We start from the raw sequence: 20,427 nt of genomic DNA, 5'->3' as shown, positions 1-20,427 counted from the left end.
GTGTGGAGCCCATTTGAAAAGCTGCCTGCCTGCAGCACCACTAAGCATCCACTTTCTGCTCACAGGAAAATCTGGATGTCATCTCCCCAGGCTCAGATTTCATTTTGGTTTGCAGGGTCAGCTTGCTGCTATCACCATTTCCTGGGTCCCAGAGCTGTCCTGAATACACGGAATTTCTGTAGGATATGTTCCTTTAACTTATTTCACAGTTTGAGCAAGTAGTTTCACTCAGGAAGGGCTCTTCAATGCATGTTTGAGTTTTGGTGTGTTCTTATGTCTAGTGGAGATCAGCTGGATTTAGGCACATGCCAAAACAATTCTCCAAATCAGCCTGTGAATAGGGACCTTTACTTTTAAATATCAGCAGCTTACTTCCTAGTGACTTTTCCAGTGCTCATTTATTTATTCTCTTGACTTTTCAGCTCAAAGAGAAGAGAAGCACGTGGCTAAAGCCAAGGAATGCCACTCCACAGGAGGAGGAGTAGGACTGGATGAAAGAGGGGGAGGTGAAATGAAATGAAGGAGAGGTGATGTTCTGGGTCATACCTAACAGGGGGCTGGTACCCTGACACTGTGACCATTCCTGGAATGCAATGGGGCTGCCAATTACATCTCTCTTGTCACTGCCTATACTACTGAAAATAAAGATGTGCCATATTCCACACACAGTAGTGTTCAGGGTCTTCCTTTGTCTCCTGGTTTTGTGAAATAGTGGCTCTGCACCTTTTCCTCAAAGATGAGGAAGAGCCAAATGTGCTGTTCATGTTGGAAAACATGCTGCTGGCATGAAATGATATAAAAAAGAAATAGTGTAAATATGGGGTCAAGTTTTTGTGCCTGTAGGCTAAGAGATGGTCTATGGGAGCACAGGTAACGTGAATTAATTTCACATCCTAACAAAGCAGGTGCATTTACGAATCTATCCAGCTTGCTCCGTCTCTGAAGCATTTCTCGCCTAGATGGGAATAGTAGGTATCATCTGGGGGTTTGGGGTGGATTGGTTGGGTTTTTTTCTTCTTCTAATTCTGCTTATTCATCTGGAGCAGGGAATAGGAAAGGTCTCTCCATCCAGACTGGTAATGGTGAAATGCGGGACAGAAGAAGCCTAGAAGAAATTCAAGAAATGGGAAACAACATCTTCAGAACAGTGGTGGACTTGTCAGCATGAATGACATTCCCCAGGCAATGGAGATTGATCATTAGAACAGTCTTCTGCTTTTTGAGAGGAAAAGAACACCAGGTTTGTTGTAAGAACTTCTCAGCCTGTGAGGTATAGGTAAGTCTGTGTTGTGTGGGAAGAGTTGGGTGATGGGGCAGTCACCCTAAGAGGTAAATGGTGATAAAGTGTTACAGAGAGTATGGGATTAGAACAAAGCCAGTCTTGGTGTGTGTCTCCCAGGTTTTCCCATGAAGGATGATCACAACTTAGAAGCACCTGATGCCTTCAGTAAATGTCTGCTTCATGAAATCCTTATAAATACTTCATGGTTTGCTGCTCCAGGCTTGTGTTTAGCAGTCTGGGGAGATGGGACCAAATCCATTGTTGGATAAAAAATTTCTGAACCAAATGCAGGTGGGAGCCTGAGTGCCTGTGTGTGATTTGTTGCTGCACCCCAGATGGGGTGTCTAGGCAGTGCCACCGAGTACTCTGGGTGAAACAGAAACAGCTCCCTGACCACAGATGGTCATGAGCAAAGCCGTAGCACTTTTGGAAAGAGTAAATATTGCAGCCCTAGATTCTACCTCAAAATCCATAGGCGTATTGACAACCCGTTTCTGAACTCGTGTGTAGTTGCAGCTGGATGTGATATTCTCCATACACCTTACGTCCAGCTTCCAGTGGCGTTTCTGTGGGAAACACGACATTTGTTCTGGTGCACCCCAGAAGTGGCAGCACATCGCTAACAGATAAGGCATCGTATGGAGCTCTTCTCTGCATGAAATGGGGTCTGTTGGGATAGATCCCTGGTATAATGTAAGGGGGTGTGTGTTTGGGGATCTGCCGCTACCCTGCACCAAGCTGTCTGGCAGCGAAGGTCTCTCTCCATCTCCCTCTCAGGAAACGTGTCCTTGTACCACGGCAAAGGCGAGGGGTTTCAGTGCCAGGCTTGGGGCTTTGCACCTCTGCAGCGCACCCGGTGCACCTCCTCTGGCTTCTCTCTCCATGTAGTGACAGGCAGGGGAGGGGAGAGGAGGGGAGAACAGCAGCGTCTGATTAAAACTCAGCCCCCCTGGCCCTAGATCTGAGGAGACAGAGCCCGCCCTCCCTTCCCTTACCATAATTTTATTTTATTACAAAAAGAGCCCATATTAAAAAAGCTCATGATTATGTTTTCTGTTCACCAAGACTTTTCCTGTATTCGACCTTTGGATAACCTCCAAGGCTTGCAAACATTTGAAAGGAGTAAAGGAGCTCGTTTTATTGCAGGGCCTCAGCATACATTCTTTCCAGCCTATCTTTAACATCAGTTGACAAGAATTATATAATTGCAGTCTGTGATCCCTTTAAGGCTAAAATGTATTCATTTTTCCTCAAAGAACACTTCAGGTTTCAGAGTTAAATGTATATGGGGTTTTTTTTTTTCCCATCTGGGTTATTCTGTAAAAAGCCGTTTTCTCTTAAACTGGCAAGTCTCATTCTACCAAGTCGCATGGATTTATTTTTTACTGCGGTTTTAAGCTCACATGTTAACAAGTAGAAGAAATAGCCTCCAAATCCCAACCTGTGTTTCCCATTCCATTGGAAAATTAGTGGGTTACAGAGAACACGCAGGGGGAATTATACTCCTTAGGTGGAATCAAATAAAATTTCAACATACTGATTTAATCAAATTAGTGTCTAATGCTAATTGATAGGCAGTCTGGAGATGGACAGGTAGCTGGATTGGATTTGATCTTGCATTTCAGAGGCATGATGTAATCTGCTGGGTCAGGAAGGAATTTCTGGTTTCCTATCAGAATGGCATCTGCCACCATGTTTTAGGAAGCCATGGATATCGGATACTTGGATAGGAGCTGGGGAACGATGCCAGAAAAGAAGTCTGAAGATACTACCTGGAATTTAAGAAATGAATTAGCTGTTGCCACGATGACATTCTGTTTGCATATGTTCCTTGCCATTCAGATTTTCACTGGTGTTTGTGCTCCTGGAGAGTGAAAAAAGCACATAAACATGTGAGTATTCCTGGAAGCTTTTTGTGACAGCTGTGTCCGTGTGTCGGGGCCAGTGGTGCCCGGATCCTCTGCTTGGAGGGAACAGGAGTGATGCCACCACAGTGCTCGGAGCCCGTCCACAGTGCTCCTCGAGAACGGAGCGAGAAGTTCAAATAAACGGCAAAACCCCTCAACCCTCCGAGTATTTCTGGACAATGAGAAACGGAGGGAGCAGCAACCTGGTCATGGGGTATTTGCATGCAAGAAGAGAAGTGAAATTCATCTAGTAAATTGGCTATTAGGAGTGATTTAGCTGGTTGAAGCTGGAGAGGAGACTGGGCTCAATGGGCCAATTGTCTGCCCTGGTGCAGCAAAGGGGGCTGGTTGGGGTTGAAATCAAGAGGTTTAGAGAGTTGCTGTATTCCAAATAAGTAGTCCATTTTGCCATGGACTTACCCCAGACCTCAGTTTTCTTGCCTGAAAAGAGGACGACAGTGGCAGCCAGCGTGCCTGCCTTCCTGCTCTTTTATCTAGCACTTGAGGAAGTGCAAACTTTTATTCCGAATAAAGTTTGCCAGTAAAAATGGATCCCTTCTTCAAATATTTAGTTAATCTAACACTGATTGCCCCCACTCCCTAAGGGGAGGAGGGGGCAGGGGCAGCATTCCTGGTTTTATAGAGGGGCAGGTTTGAAAGGGCTGTAAATGCATGTCACGGGGGTTGGATACAATAACCTAAGAGAGAGGAGCCAGTAACAGAATCCTTTTAATGAACTACAAACCCGCAGTTTATAAACTTGGACACAGATTATGCTCCTGCCTAGTGTATAAAAATAACCACATTTGGATGCCTTTGTGGCCAGAGGATCTTATAACCTGTTAAGTTTTCGCTGCCTGTTTTTCTAACGCAGGCAGGACCTGTGTAATACCCTGCGTTGCAGTGAAAGGGAAAATCTCCAGTCTGTTAAGCTGTTCCCTGCCTTTGGTAGCCTCTCTGTATCAGGATTCACATTCTTGTTTCCGTTTCAAACAGGAGACTAGTTTACAAGGCAAGTTCCTCCTTGGAGATCACAAGAGGCTTTCTTTCCCCTTTCTTTTTCTGAGAGGAAGGATTAGGTCACCAGTAATACCGTTTGCTTTTTATTTTTTTCCTCTCCTTTGGCTAATCTGCTCTCCAAGATGTCCATGTTACAAGAGAAAGAAAAGGCTTTAAGTGAGCGTGGGATTTTTTTCCCCTCACCTCAGCACTCCAGCCGAGAAGGGTGATTTACAGAAATCGCCGCATGGAAAAGCCTTAAAACAGAATTTGAGATGCTTATAAGACAAAGCAGAAAGATAGCAGAGCGGCAGGTGCCATCTCCTTACCTTGCAGGGTCGTGTTCTGCCTGCTCTTAAGGAGTTTGGTAGGTGGTGATTACAAATATGTCTACACCGTATCTGGGTGCATTGTACACGCAGTTACAGCTTTGTGTAACGAGCTTGTGTAGTCCCTCACCTGCAATCATGAAGCTTATCATTATTCAAAGGCCTTTATTTTCTATCATCTCTCTGCGATTTATGTGGTGCAAGCATTCATGGTACCACATGTTAAGATGTCCTCTGTGGGTCTGGCACCCTTCCTGGTAACAGCATGCAGCGTGCTGTACATCGCTTGGCTTCACCCGAGGGGAAGATGCACTCTCATACTGATTCTTCGATGCGGAAAGTTTTGGGACTCTCTAAACAAAAGGATTTTGGTCAGAGCATACCGAGCACGAACAGATTATTGCTTTAGTGGAAGCTGTATTATTCTTGCTCAAATACCAAGTACTGGTACCGGTTTGTGGTAAGGCATAAAGATTTTGCAGCAGTAAATATGAATCTGCATCGGGTAGTTTGTACCTAGCACGGGTACAGCTTGTTCGTACTGGTCACGTTACATTTACCAAACGATGTTTAAAGGGCCAGGTCTGCCTTGATTTAAATCAGCACGACTCTGCTGAACTGCATGCCAGTCTCTGCCAACCAAAGTTCTGGCTCTCAAATGTTTTCAGCTATTTTTTTTCAGTCCTTTCTTTCCAAGGACTTTGAAAAATGCAATTAAATGGACAATAATACTCCGCAGTTACGCATAAAAAGCTGTTTATCTACGGATATCAAAGTACTTGACAAAGGTGTGTGAATCTCACAGTGCCCTTTTTTTTGCAGGGTGGGATGCTGGCATGCAGAGACAGCGAGCGGTTTATCTGAGTAACAGAGTCGGTAGCAGAGGTAGTAATTAAAACTTCGGTCTCATGACACCCAACTCTGTACTGTAACCACTAGACAAACTGCCTCCCGGAACCGTATCTCATCTCTATCTCCCTACATATGCACAATAAAGCCTTTGTAGTATATGCTGTACACTTGCTATTGATAGTTGTATCAGCTGAAAGATAATGCTTGCTCTTCTAACTGGCTGCGAGTGTGCTCCATACAACCTCAATTATCTGAACATAATGGGGGAGAGGGGAGAATTTTGGATAATCGAGGTTTCAAATAATTGAAGGAGTTTTCAGTGTAATTAATAGACATGGTGGGGACACGGCGTGTTTTGGAGAGCAGGTTTAGATAACTGGTGTCGAACTGTGCAGTCAGTTAATAACCAACGTGCTGCTGTTTGGGATATGTTTTTGGTTTTCTGTTTTCTGAAAGGAGGTGTGTCTCTTCCTCGCTTTGTTTCAGAGGAGAAAAAAAAAAAAAAAAAGGACAAATGCTTTTCAGACGTGTTGCTGGTGTCCCTTTAAGGTTGGTGAAGACCAACAGCTGTCCTGTTGGTTAATGGAAAGCCACTTACAGACATGGGCAGTTTAAAAATACCGATCAATAGGCACTACGCAGCCCAGCCAGCGGTGGGGTGTGGGCTATGTGGGTGGCTCTGAATGTCTGCAGAGAAGTAGGACCAGAGACCATCTGAAAAATAATTTCCCCTGCATATGCCGTAAACTCTAGGATTTCAAGTATGACCCAGCTGTTAATGAGCTCCATACAAGCAAACAAATGTCCGGTTACTGTAGAGACGCATTCATTTATGAAGATAAAACATGATCTGCAGGACCTGCTCACATAGTGTCTTTGCACTGAAAGCTGACCTCCCTGTGACGGAAATCTTTAGTAGTATGACTTCGTAATAAATTTCACCATGCCATCTAGGCAAGCCTCACATCCCTGCTTACTTTCTCTACAAGCAACAGAGTAAAAAGACAGGATAAATTTTGCAAAGCGTAGCACAAAGCGTTACTGACACTGTTCAGCTTTCATCGCACCGTACGCTCTCACCACAACTTGCTTTTTAAGACCAGCTCAGTCCTCTGCCTCACACCAGACACAGAAATTAAGAGCAGCCTTTCCTCTTGAAGCTGTTATGAACTAACAGATGGGTGCAGGTAAGGCTGAAAGATCTTCAGGAGGGGGTTTAATCTTGGTTTTTATGAAATCCAGTGTGATTTCATCCAGAGGTAGAGGAGGGCTATTCGGCATTGACCAGCCTCACAGTTCATCCAGAAGCATTCATCTATTCTGAGACCATGGTAGGTATGTGCCCACTATAGCAGAAACACACACACGCATTCGGATTAGTATAAAAAACACAGTTGGGTTTATTTTTCTCAGCTATTACCTGAGTGACAGGATAGCTTGACATCTGGGTGCTGATGTCTGACTTCTTTTCTGAAAAGATCAGTTCAATCTTAGCTGTTTTAAATTATAACCTTAACTTTTTCCCTGTAAGTTTGTAGTACCCGGTCTCATCAGCTACTTCAATCGCCTGAAAAATAAATGTATTTTCTTGTGCGCTTCAGTGCTTACTGCAATAGGCACTCTTGTGCAGAAAGAACATGCATATTTATTATCTTTAATACAGTCTGGATGTATATACACACACACATATATATAATTCTATTTCTATTTAGGCGTCAATCTGTGTATGTGTGTTTATGAGGGCTTCAGTGGAAACAGGACTGACCCCAACATTTTACGCGTTATTAGGAGGAGCAACAATTCACCCTTTAAAATGACTATATTTGGAGATCTGAGTCTAAACTCACGCTGGTTTAACTTAATTTTGTGGCTTTTCTCCAGATTTTCATAACCAGTGGAAGTGAGGACAGGATCGAAAGGAACATTTGTGCTCCTTGAAGGTGAGCGTTTGTGCAGACACACTTGTGTGCTGGCTGCCCTGAGGGGCCAGGTGAGCACGAAGCATTCAGCCCAGCGTGAGCAACGGCTGCACCAAACCATGGGGCTCTTACAGTCCAATTTTTATGCGTTTTCTCTTGCTGAGCTCTTTTTTTTTTTTTTTTTTTTTTTCCCCCACCATTTTGGTCGTCGCAAGTCCCATCTATTTTATGTTATTTATTTATTTGTTTTTAAAATATCAGCTGCTTTTGTGGGAATCTTGTGCTCCCTCTTCTTTTCCTGGATTGTCTCAAGCCCTTTTCGGGATCGTTCTGTAGCGCATAAAGTAGCAAGAGATAAAGCATAAAGGGCCCGTGATAAAGCCGGGAGTTTTGTTTAACAGTTCAGATAGTGAAAGTTTACAAGAGCAGTGCTGGGAAAGCTATGCTGTGAATAGAGCTATTATTGTCATTATCACATTGTTTAGACTGGTGGGCCAAAACACAGGCATTTCGTGTTTGTTTAACAGTTTCACCGAGCTGTATATTTGTATTGTCCTTTGGGCCGCGTTGTCAGAGGGCTGCGAGTGACATACGAAGAAGTACCGGCGATGCCGGGGGGGATTTGAACAGCGCAAGGAGCCCTTCGCCGCCGCACGGGAGGGACGAGGCGGCAGGGGGGGTTCGGCGCTCCCGAGCCGGCGGGCGGCTGCCGGGGGCCGGTGCCGATAGGGGGCAGCAGCCTCCTGCCGCTGGGGGCGCCGGGGCGCGCAGCGCGGGCAGGGCGGGCAGCGCGCGCAGGGCGGGCAGCGCTCCCTCCGCGGGCGGAGCAGCAGCAGCAGCAGCAGCGGGCGGCCAGCGCTCTGCCGCGGACCCGCTCCCAGGCTTTACTGCTCAAACCCCTTTCCCCTCCTCCGAAAGAATCGAAGCCCCGCTTATCCATTGTCTTTATGCTAAGAGACCGCTGCAGTACGGAGTTTTTTGGGGTGGGTTGTTTTGGGGTTTGGTGTTTTTGGTTGTTTTTTTTTCCTTTGTGTGTGTACAATTGCAGATGTGTAGTGGGGAGGCTTCTGGCATAGTTTCCTAGGTAACTTCCCCTTATTTTCAAAAGAACCACCCATACACCTAGAAACAATATTGTATTGCTTGCACAAAAATACCCTCTGAAGAACATCTGAGTCAATGTGGATATAGAGCATATAAGTTCCTGTAAAAGTAGCTTTTTATTTGTGTATGGGCACATATGAAACCCAAGATGATATATCGTATTATGCTTAGATCTTTGTTTCAAGATATAGCTATGGGTAGATTACACAATGGATTGTCTTGTAGTTGTTATTTCCGCAGTTCTTACTCCCCTATTTTCAGTCTGTGTACATTCAGTACTTAAAGTCCACAATTATCACTTTTCCCAACTGTCTCTTTGCCTGTTAACAAGATCCTTTAAAAAAAAAAAATAAAAGAAGACCAAAACAAAACACCTTTTAGATCCCATGTGAATTTGTTACTCCAGTGTCCGTAGAATCGGTGCCCAGCCCTGAACTTTACAGGCAAGTACAAGGGCAAGCTGCTTGCCCCGGCAAGCTGGCAGTCAAACCCGGGGCTCACCAAGCACACTGAGGCGAGCAGCAGAAAGCACAGAGCAAATGGTTACAAACGAGCGCTGCTCCTCGGTTCCACAATTTTCTGTTCGTCTTAAATACACTTTATTGCACCTTTTCTGCAGTTTGTTCTGAGGACGGCCACACTAATAATCCTTATCCGACACAGAGGAATCTTCCTCCTGGCTCTCAGCTTGAAGCTGCGGCTGGCATTCTGCTGCTCTGATTTGTTGACTTTGATATTTTTTAATTATTATTCCATATTAGCTCTCGCTCAGGTTGCTTGTGCAGCTTACCTCCAACCACAATCTGAGACTGCATAACAGTTGCTGTAATCTAGCTTCAGCGTTTTCCATCGCTGTAGTTTCAGGGCTCGTGATTTCAGCAGAATGTATGGCTTGCCATTGCAGCAGGGGCTCTCAAACTGCGCGACAGCCGTGAATTCAAAGTGAAGAATCCACGAGAGCGGCTGTGTGCATGTGTGGCGCTGGGGCTGTTAGATACAGGCAGATTCTTTAATATGCCAAAAACATTATTTTTTATTGTTGGTGATCTGGAAGTTTTTTGTACTATTTTTCAATGACAGCTTGAGCTATTCCCCAAACTGAAAGTAGTTGCTTTTCCTGTATTTTGATAGCAGCTTCTAATAAATGGAAGCTTTTCCTGGTGTTTAGAAAATCAGCGTAGTCAATACAGGCTGAGTAGCAAGCACAATTATTTTTGAAGTTGTTCCGTGTTGTGAAGTATAAATGTTTTATATGTTAAAAAGAGTACATGCAATTCCTTGCAACTATTACGCTCACTTTAAACAATGAAGTCTTTGCTCAGCAATGGTCCTGTGTTTGTTAAGGAGTAAGCGTAGCGCTGGCCCCAGTCAATAAATGAAGCTTGCTTGTGGCAGGACTGATGAAGCCATTGTATGAGGGGAGTCCGTGTAAGTATTTGATGATTTTTCTTGGGGTTTTATTTGCTTTTTTTTCAGGCAAAATAGTGTTACTTAGAGCAAGTAATTAATCTCTTTTATCCTTCTGGTGGGGGGTGGGGGGGAGTCTAACTGCACAAACACCACTGAAAACTTAACACTGAACCTTGATCTTACAGGATTAGTTCCCATCAAATTCACTGACTCCATTCACAGGAGTTAAGGCCACAGGAGAAATCCCCCACAGGAAAACATATTCTTTGCCCTGGAAACCTTGTTATCTTATATGATCCAGGTATAAACAGTTGGTTCATTCCTGATGCACAAAGGGCAAACTCCTGCCTTCGTTAACTCTGGCAGGGTTTTGCCAGGGCAAACTTATTCCTGGCTTACACTGTCTGTAACCTCACCGGGAGCATAAGTCAGCCCTTCAGCTCTAATGGGAGCCTGTTTGATCTAGTCCTTTATTGCCAACTGGTATCAGGAAGGGAGCTGGGTGCAAGGAACATGACTACCACTGAGCTGCTATTTGTTGCACTGCATTATCTGCAGTATCCTTGCTATTCTAGAAACTTTTTTTCCCCTGCCTGGAACATTTTGCTGCAGCAAATGAAGAAGGAGGGGGGAGGAATTGAAGAGACCTTCATTTGGTGGCATAGAAAATTTGCATAAAATATCGCTCTAAGCATTGAAGGATCTTATTACATAGGGTTTTGATGATAATCTTTGTTGAAATAATATTTAACACATGCTGCACTTTTAATTAAGTATCTGAATAATCTCAAATTAATACCAGAGGTTTAAAAATAAGTTTTCATTTTAGTGAACTGTAACATAATAGCAAGCTGCATGGCAACCCCCTCCTTTACCCTTTGATTTAATTAAATGCCCTTCTGTGTGCTGCTTCTCACTTCAGAAACGCACATAAAGAAATCAGACCCTGACATTTTATTTAGGATTTTGCCACTTTCCTTTTTCCCTACATCTTTACTTATTTATTTGCCCTGCTTCCTCTAGGGCTTTAAGGTGTTTGGGGCTCAGCTCATCTGGGGCTTCGCAAACTGGCCTGCCTGTTACAAAAGGGCAATTACTGCATGTCACGTTTGTGCTGGTGTTTCGGTGCTGTGGTGCTGCCACGCAGGTCCCTGTTTGGAAGCAGCAGGCGGTGGTGGGGAAGCGTTGGGTCGCGTACGGTGCACGCGTGCAGCGGGGAGAATGCAGCCTGCTCAATCCCGGGGCAGCTCGCACAGCGCGGTGAGGCACGCTGGAGTGTGTTATGCTCCTGGAGTTTGATTATAAGGTAAAAAGGGGCTTAACAGCGTAATGGTCTCAGAGAGCAATCAAACCATTGCAAATAAATTCATGGTTATTCTATTTATTTTTTCAAATTAAAAAGGCCTGATCCAGCCAATTTGTTTGCCTTCCAGTTAGGCGTGTTTGACAATCACTGCTTCATTATTCCATCTTAAGAAATTCTGTTAACCAAAGGAGGAGAAAAAAAAAAAAAAAAGACCTCGCTCAGATCCATGTCAGTGAAATTGTTTTGCCGAAGCCACCTCGCTCGGCGAGGCGAGTGTGAGCGTGGGCTGGGGGGAGGCTGTTTACCGCCTTTATGAAAACGTATTCGCTGTTTGGGAGCACAAGGATGTGAAGCAGGCTGGCTTTGAAGGCTTTCTGTTAGATTTCCCCCTTTATCCCTTACCATCTATCATTGTAAAGGAGACATATATAACCGCTGCACTTTGTATATTAAGGGGAGCTGCCTGCTTTTTCCCTTTGCTAAGATAATGACGCTGAGGGTTGTTGACTGCTGTTATCTCTGATGACAGCCTTATCTGCATGGCTCTGATTCCTGCTCCCAGAGTCCGAGATATCCAGTCCTTTGGAAACTGACCACTGCTCCCATTACAGCTGGGCAGGATGGAAAGCAAATATTCAGGGGCAATAGCGTTCTTAATTGGCTACGCAGTTTGCTGTGTTCCCCCCCTCCCACAATACAAAGTATTGAAGGGAAATGCTGGGAGTAAGGAGAAATGAAAGCCTCAAAATAAGGTCAGATAACAGGCAAATGCCCCCAGCCCTCCCCAGACAGCTTCTGGTGGGGACAACAAAAGGCAATAACCAGTCGTTGAATGGCATTGGTGCATGGCTCGGCTTCTCCACGCCACAGGGACCCCTTGCTAATGGATCTAGGAATGATATTTGCACAGTGGAGAGACTGTTACACCCTCCTGGCTGCACTGAGTAAGAATCCAGGAGTTTACTTTAATTCCTCTAAACGTAATAATCTGCAGTTAATTGGCTAACGTTCACCGTGCCTCCAAGGTACGCAGCGCTGCCGTAGTTTGGCATGCCGCATTCCTGTCCCACAGAGATCTCAATGCAAATTTCAAATATTTATGAATTTAGACTCTTAACGCTCTTGAGAAACAGCTTTGTTTTACTGCTGTGGAAAGTAAGATACAGAGATAGTGTGTAACTTGACTGGGATCCCCCCCCCCGAGACCATGCAGTCGGCTGTGGAGCCCAGGTCTCCTGACACCCCACCAGCACCCTGCTCATCAAACGCATCCAGTCCCCCCAAGTTTTATCATAACAACCCTTAAAAATAAACAACCAAACCTATTTTCCACAATGTGGGTTTATGCAAACCCAGCTGTATTAAAAACTCCTCTTGGGGTGGAAAAACTCCTGGGTAATTCCACCTTAAAGCAGCGCTGAGCAGGAGCTGATGGAGCAAACTGCGGCAGAGCTGGGAGCTGCGGGAATCAGACTCACCGCCCCTGCGAGACATCTGCCCTTTGTCAAATATAGGGGGCTATTAGAGGCTTTCTTCCTCCCTGTCGTGTCTTACAACATGTTTCAACCTGAGCACTTAGACCAATTTTATTGATATATACGATCCAGCCTGTCTGTACCGAGTTGCACCTCTTCCGTCAGTTCTCTGAGACCCAGGCTTGCCCAAGCTGCTGTTCGAGGCTGCCGAGGTTAACTACAAAAGAGAGTGTTACTGGAAACACGCACTGCTGAAGTATGCTGACGCTTTTTTTTTTTTTTTTTCCATTTTTAAAATGTGCTGTACTGGAAACTGCAGTGCAGGGTTGGGGGGAGACACAGAGTTTGCCCTAAAAGTTTAAAGGGATGTTTATTTTTCCAGTGCTTCAGAAGAAGGCAAAGCTGGACTTGTTTTAGTACTGAAGAACAATTATTGATTGAAAAACAGAATTGGTACTGGAAAATTGCTGAGGTTGTTTTGGTTTTTTGTTTGTTTTGTTTTTTTTTTTTTTGGTTGAAGAGGCAGCACTATGTAACTGCAAAATTTCTGTTTGAAAAACATTATCTGAAAAGCTATTTTTGTCACGTAAGTTTTTCCCCTGCTCCCCGTAGGATTTTGTGCAGTGTAATGTGTGACCACCAAGGGCTGCTTCTGCACTTTTCTCGTGGCTAACATTGCGGGGCTGTTTTCCTGAGACATATAAAACAGTACCGATCTATGAATGTTCAATTAAGATTGTAGGAAATCTGTTTAGGTTATTATTAAATCAGCAGAAAATTCAGCTGCAGACCACAGCGTGGAATATTCTTACACACACTGTTTGAAGAGGAGCTTGGGTATTAATAACTTGTCTGTTTTTTCCCCTCCAGTGCTTCCAGCTGGTCTTATAAAAGTGAATACCTCACCCTGTGGATCTTGCTTTGCTGTTGTACAGGAGGATGAAATAGGTCAAGTGCATAACGCTTATTTTCCAAAGTTACGAGGTCTGAAAGGGGTTAGGATGGGATCTCACTGTGGCAAAATTGGGATTATAAACTCAGATATAATATTTCCTTTTAGCTGGTTCTGTCTAGGGCTCCGGCTCAAACCCGCTGGCTTGGGGGCTTCACACACAGACTGGCACGAGGAGTTGCCCTGGCCACCGGTGTCCTGGCTGCTGGCTCCTTGCTCACATCACCGAAGCGCATCCTTCCCTATGGAAGCCTCACCAGATGTGCCGGTATCACCAAGAGCAGAGCTGCACGGCGGTGCTTGCCTGAGCTGAGCTGCCCCACAAGTAGCACGACCCCATGCTAAAGCTGGGCACCCCTCTGCTGGGATTTTAACCTGAGCTCTGACACAACAGCAATTTGATCGTTCGAGCGCGCCGTTACGCAGCCCTGGTGTCGATAAGGGTGTTCAATTCCGACATTTGCAGGATGGAAACTTTTTCCCTGATGGTTTCTCTGTTGTAATTCCCCCACCCAGCACTTGCCATCCTCGACCACAAGCGTGGTTGTTTTTCTGTATCTTCTCCAGGCACGTGGCACAGCAGCGGTGCAGCGCCATGGCTCCTTTCCCACGCCGCAGCCCCATGATGGGAGGGACGTTTCCCCGTGCGTTCAGGATGACAGCGGGGGAGAGGGGGTTTTGTGTTGACGAGACTTATCTGCGGCTGTGGGAACATGTTCTGCCAGAAGCCCACATCTCCTGAGCATTAATTACATAGCCCTGCGTGCTCCTCTGTTCCCAGCTGTAAAATGGAGATACCCTTCTTAACCCACACCATCGCTTTAGTTCACTGCAGCTCGCAAAGTGCTTCTGGATCCACAGATGGGAGGCACTGGAGAAATGACAAAGATGATTAATAAGGAGGTTATTAACAAATGCCACAGGTCAAATTCTGCACCGGTTCCCAAGTTTGTGCATGACACGGAGGTCAGTGTCATGAACGACTCTGCATGTGGCTGGGAGCTGGACTTGACACTTGGATGTAAAGCCAAAGACAGGCAAAAATTAGGTTAAATGGATGTGACCTGCACTGATAGGAATGTTTCTGAGGGAATGAGGTGTTTTCCATGGTATTACTGGAGTATAGAACCATCTTCTGTGTGAGTTATGAGTGGACCCACAGACTAGCGTAGTTGTTTTTCAAGCTGGTTTGTCTAAAATTTTGTGATTTGAGGCGCTGTTGACACAAACGAAAACTCTGAATCTCTGATGGTTTTGGGCAGGCAGCAAAGTGTGTACTTGGTGTGGCGGAAAAGCACTGCTCTTCTGAAGCACGGTTTCCATTTAAAGTTTTGGAGGGCTCCTAGCTCTGGTCTGCCTGTGTTTATCTGCACCAAGTGTGAATGGGAATTGGAAAAGGGAAAAGAGAGAATGGCTGCTTTTTAAAAAGCTAATTTAAAAGCAGATGCAGTCTTCTGTAAAGATGATTCTGATTGTCCAGGGCTCTTTTAAAGGGACAAGGTTAAATGCATTTGTATTGAGAATGTGAGATTAGACACACGCACAAAATGAACAACATCATCTTTATTTATTTCATACTTAAATGGCCAAGAGTGTAAGACAGTCAGTTCCTGATGATTCAGGAATGCGAGGGGATTTTCTGCATTGTTTTTTTTATTGTGTAAAGCTCTTTATCTCTGGCTTTGTATATTAGCTATTTCTGCGTTGCCACCAACCTTTTCTGACCACTACCCTTGTGTAACCAAGGGGGGAAAATATGCATCAACTGCAAATGGCACAATCAGTTGGAAGCTACAGGTAAAATACTTGTGAACCTATTCCATCTGCCCCGATTTAACAGTAAACTGCCTTGCATAGGAAAGGCTGATATTCCTGCTGATATTCCTACTGCTATTCCATACAAGATCTGAAATGACCGAGGGTTTAAAACAACTTTATGAAGCAGGGAATTGCAGTTTCATTTACAAAATGCTGATGCTTTGGCAAAAAAAATGAACAGACCCAGTTCAAATTGATTGCAGTCTACGTTCAACGCTGTGTTGGAGCAGGACTGCCTTTTTTTGTATATTTTTACAGTGTGATTTTAATCTTGGCTGCATCTGTTCGTTGCTGTTGTAAAAGGAAGAACTCATAATAATTTGAAGAAAAAGCCTGGGGAAGTGGGAGTTTCTTTTTTTGCCAGCTTTATAGACAGGGAAACTGAGGCATGGAGTGGTCCTGCAGGTTTGCACATGAAGAAAGCTGGCAAAGTGGTGGAGGAGCTGGGAAGAGGGCCCAGGACTCCCACACCGTGATGCTGGCAAGAGATGTTCCCTGTACACAAGTATCTTGGGAGAGAAGCCCAAAGGCTCTTCAGTTGACAGAGTTTGCCCACACACATCAACAACGCTTTTGGGCCAGGGAGCTGAGGGCTGGAAGACGACACTTTGTGAGTTAAGATTTGGTAGCTTGATCTCTGGTAGAGCAGGGTGCTCTGTTCATTTCTCAGAAAAAACTGAGAAGCTGGAAACAACTCAGCTTTTAAGCCCTTTTTGGATAAGTGTAGCCAAAAACTTCAAGGGGTCTCCACATGGGCTCTGCGAAAGGGACCTCTGGTCGCAAACTGTGCACTAGCGTCCAGAAAGATATTCCCCATCAGTGGAGTCCCTTTCTTTAAAAAAGAAAAAAGTATTTAAAACAAAAAATAAATAGATATGTATATTAATTCCAGCGTGTCACAGACGGTCTGCCTTGTCTCAGCTGTCTGGCTTTACCGTCCCACCCTTATTTTGGTAGCGTCATCTCTCTAGATATTATCTTACCTTTCTGGAGCAAGCACAGGCTCTTGCTTATTTAGATGGGGCCAGGATCTCCGCCGCAGAAAAGCGGTGTGTCACTGTGTGAGTTCAAATGAGCTGTGTTGAGTCATGCCAGCTGAGGATCCTGCTGGTTGGATTTATTGCTGAGAAAAGACCAAAAGTGAATACCCAGCACGAGGGAGGTTCTGTCTCATGTGCCCCATAGGCTTAATTAGCATACAGATTTTTGTTCACTGCTATTTCTTAAAACCAAAACCACTAACAAGCAAATGATGTAAATGGGAAGAAGGGCAGAAGTGCTGTGTTCGTGGCTTATTGCTGTTTATATAGCACCAAAGTTGGGTAAGGCGCTCTGAAGGCATTGAACAGGCATGATGGCATGAAATACTGAATGTAACTAAGCCAGATGGAGCTTTGGTGTCGATTTTAGTGGAGTCAGGATTTCCCTTTCCCAAGAAGTTCCCGTTTTAAGGGTAATTCCTGCCTTGAACAGGGGTTCGGCAGGCAACAGGATGGGTTCAGATCTTCTGGGCAAGTTCTGGACCTGGAGGAGCCCCAGACAGTGAGAATGAACCCTAAACACTGCAGAGCTGTACTTGCCTGGGGATGTCCCTCTTTAGAGAGGGCATGTTCCAATGGACCTATGACTAATCAGACTTGCTGGCTAAACACTTGTTATTCATAATTAAAAAATTGCCTCTGATAACCAGGACCTAAATTTTCTGTACATGCCTACTTATTTCTTTGTTCCAGGTTTAATCTTGGCAGTGAATATACCAGGATTCCTGGTCAGATGAGAGTGGGCTATGCTTTCTGCAAATCCTCGGGCTGAGTCGCTAAAAATGTGTTATTTCCTTGCTGTGGTGTTATCCAAGTTTTAGAGGTTGCAGTCCCACACATCGGCCAAAACAATGGCCTTGGCTTGCAAGGGAGAAGTTTTTTGAGAGGCTGGTTGAATCGTTGGGAGGGGTTTGCCCACTTTCTGTGTTTGAAACCATAAGAGCATGTAAAAATTTTCAGGCTTTTCCCAAAGCTATGAAGGCCAATACTTTTTTTTTTTTTTTTTTTTTTTTTTTCCTCCAGCTGAGGAATGTGAGGGGCTTTTGTGCTGCTCACCTTAGGATGAGCATCTTGGGTACCTGAGTGGTGAAACTTCTCTTCCTGATTTGTCTATGCCCTTCTGGAAGGAGCATTTAGAGACCACCATCCCAAAATCAGGCGCTCAGGTCACAGTGTGTGTGAGAACCCCTTGGTCTCGTTTCATCTCATTGCTTGCCTCTGGGAGCTAAAACTGAAGACACAGGAAAAAACTCATCTATTATAAGCTTCATGACAGGACAAGAGCTGGCAGCACTGCAAGCTTGTGCTCTCAAGCAAGCTAGGAAAACCTAGGTGTGGGAGAGAGGACCCAGCAGAGCTGTTTCCTGGAATGTGGAAAATGCTGCGGCAAGTGTTACAGGACTGGAAATTTGATTTTTACACCAGCCCCTTTGGCTGCATTCTTCCCCTTGTCTGGTTCCCATGTTTGTCTGTGCCAACACGTTTCACTGGCATTTACGGTTTGTGCCGGGTAGGTTTGACATGGGTGAATATTCACCCCTTCCCCCAGAACTGAGTGAGAGTTTTGCTTCTCCAGCTAAGAACCCATTTCACGTGCCTGTGTGGCCCCTGATCACAGCTAAGCAGTACAGCAACAGCCACAATACACGTGAGAATAGGAAACAGCCTTAAAAAAATTTTGAAGGAATCACAGATGCTCCATAGCTGTAAAAGTTGGTGCGAGTTTTTGTGTCAATTCCTCCTCCCACCCTATTCAATCTTCTCTTCTACTTCATGACCACGATGAACGCACCCACTGGTTTCTGCAGTTGCAGATCTGTTACCTCAGGGTGCTGCCTTCTGTGCTGGGTGCTACAGATCAAACTAACTCTTGAAGTGCGATCTAGATCCAAATCCAGAGCAGCCCTAGAACACCAGGGCACCATAACAGCATTGCCAAAGGAACCAGCAGGCTGGCAGGGGTATTTCCCTTTTTGCAAAGCAGTTTGTCTAAAGGCTCTGGCTCATACGAAAGGGGGTTGCAGAGAGGTGGTTGTAGGTCTGCTCAGCCAAGTAACAAGTGATAGGATGAGAGGAGATGGCCTCAGGGGAGGTTTATATTGGATATTAGGAAAAATTTCTTCCCTGAAAGGGTTATCAAGCATTGCAACAGGCTGCCCAGGGTAACAGCTGAGTCATCATCCCCAGAGGTATTTAAAAGACGTGTAGATGTGGCACTTGGGGACATGGTTAGTGGTGGGCTTGGCCATGCTGGATTATCAGTTGGACTCAATGATCTTCAAGGTCTTTTCCAACCTAAACAATTCTATGATTCTGTATCTGACACACACCTCACTCAAGCTGTTCTTTTGCATCTGCTGGAGTCCCATCCTATGCTCAGCAAGAGCTGTTGGAGTGCGATCGGGAAGGACCTAACAGCTAAGTTTTACAGTGCCCAAATCTTTCCTTCATTGCTTTAACATCTATGTAACATTTCTTTCTGCTTTTCCTTTCCAGAATTGAAAGGCCATTTCATGGAGCATACTGACCTGCCCTGGGGGACTCTCCCTGGCCTGTGGTTTCGTGTTTTGCAGTCTCATCCAAGACAACTGCATTTGGGATTTCCCTTCCAGCCTGTCTGCCACAGAGCACTTTGGAGCAGGTACGTTTCTGTAGTGCAGGACTGAGCCTGGGGAGCACTGCAGAGCGTGTGTGGGAAAGGTGTCCTGTGCAAAGACTGCCCTTATGCACTGTTCCCCATCCCCACGCTGGCAGTTCATGGTGTGTTGTATTTGCATAATGTACATAAATTGAAATAGGTCTTAAGCAATTACATTGGCATTAGCGTGTCTTTTTCCCCAGCCAAGCAGTAAAGGCACCGTGTCTCCTATTGCAAAGCATGCCAACACTTTAAATATGCTCCTGCCAACATCCCATGTAAATCACCCCTTATCCAGCCCTCCCCTGTCCTTCTGCAGGTTGCAGTCCTGGAATCCCATCTTGTTGTTTGGTTATCCAGGGAGTTCATTACTTTCTCTCAGGTACAGTTGACATACCAAGACAGGACTTGTCTCAGAACATTTCTGCTCTGACGAGTCCTCTTGCTTCATTGCAAATGATACATGATTGATCTGTGCTTCCTTAGAGCATCGCCGAGCAGACAGAGCAATGCATTTGATCTCACGGTGTGTTTTTGCGGCAGGCTGCTCTCTGGGATTGTAGGGTCTCTTTTTTCCACTATGCGTGTGCCTGAGTGTGTGCTGTGATGAATCCTGGCAGACATCGCCCATGCCTTTAGCACCAGCTTGTTCTGGTCAGCCCAGTGTGTGCTCTTTGGGAAGTGACAGTCCAACTTGCTGAACACCACATTTTAGCCTATTAATCACTTGGGCTTGGTAGCTGGGTCTTTGGGGAACCTCTCTTCTGTCTCCAGGACTTCAGTAAAAGAACTTGACCAAATCTCCTTGCCTTTTTTCTAGGCAAGAAGGCTTGTAGTTATTCAACCAAGTTAATGTGGTTGGGATCTTCCGTACACCATTTAACCCTTCCTGCTTTTGGCTTTCTTGAATCAGCAAGGTACCGATGTGCCATAGAGGAGGAGGAAAATTAAGCTTTGGTTAATTTGGTGTGTCTGCATGGGGTTTAGAACATATTTCACAGAGGTGGCTTCCAAAATACTGGAACCAAGTGGAAGGAGACTAGTTTTCAGGTGAACATTTGGAAATTGAGTGAGTGAGAGATGCAGTTGGGATTCATTACGGCTTCAAAGAGTGGAGAGCACTGCCTTGGTTTGGTGGCGCAGGTACAGGCACCATCCCATCCCAGCTGAGCTGAGCCAAGCACACCAGGCAAGCAGAAGTCAGGGAAGCAAGGGCAGTGAGCCTGTGTGCAGGGGGGCATGAAGCCAGCCCTTGTCAAGGGGTTCAAGCCTGGGATTTTGCTCTTGTCACTGTCCTTGTGGCACGGGCACGTCTCTGCTGTCCCCTGCAGCAACGGGTTCAGCATCGGGGTGAACTGCAGCATGTGGAAAAACTTGTAAATTCTGCTTGGTGGCT

General features: G+C 45.3%; 1 protein-coding gene across 1 annotated transcript in view; it reads left to right on the top strand.

The window, feature by feature from the left end:
* Positions 1-20,427, top strand: part of EEFSEC (eukaryotic elongation factor, selenocysteine-tRNA specific) — a 245,654-nt gene that overhangs the window by 207,646 nt on the left and 17,581 nt on the right. The window contains exons 10-11 of the mRNA XM_080385408.1: positions 423-10,103; positions 13,454-19,034. The gene's annotated coding sequence lies outside the window, so the exon portion shown is untranslated. The remainder of the gene's footprint in view (positions 1-422; positions 10,104-13,453; positions 19,035-20,427) is intronic.

The sequence above is a fragment of the Falco punctatus genome (genome assembly GCF_963210335.1).
Source record: "Falco punctatus genome assembly, chromosome: 4".
Lineage (NCBI taxonomy): Eukaryota > Metazoa > Chordata > Aves > Falconiformes > Falconidae > Falco > Falco punctatus.
The sequence above is the reverse complement of the archived record's forward strand: the minus strand, read 5'-3'. Positions and strand labels throughout refer to the sequence as shown.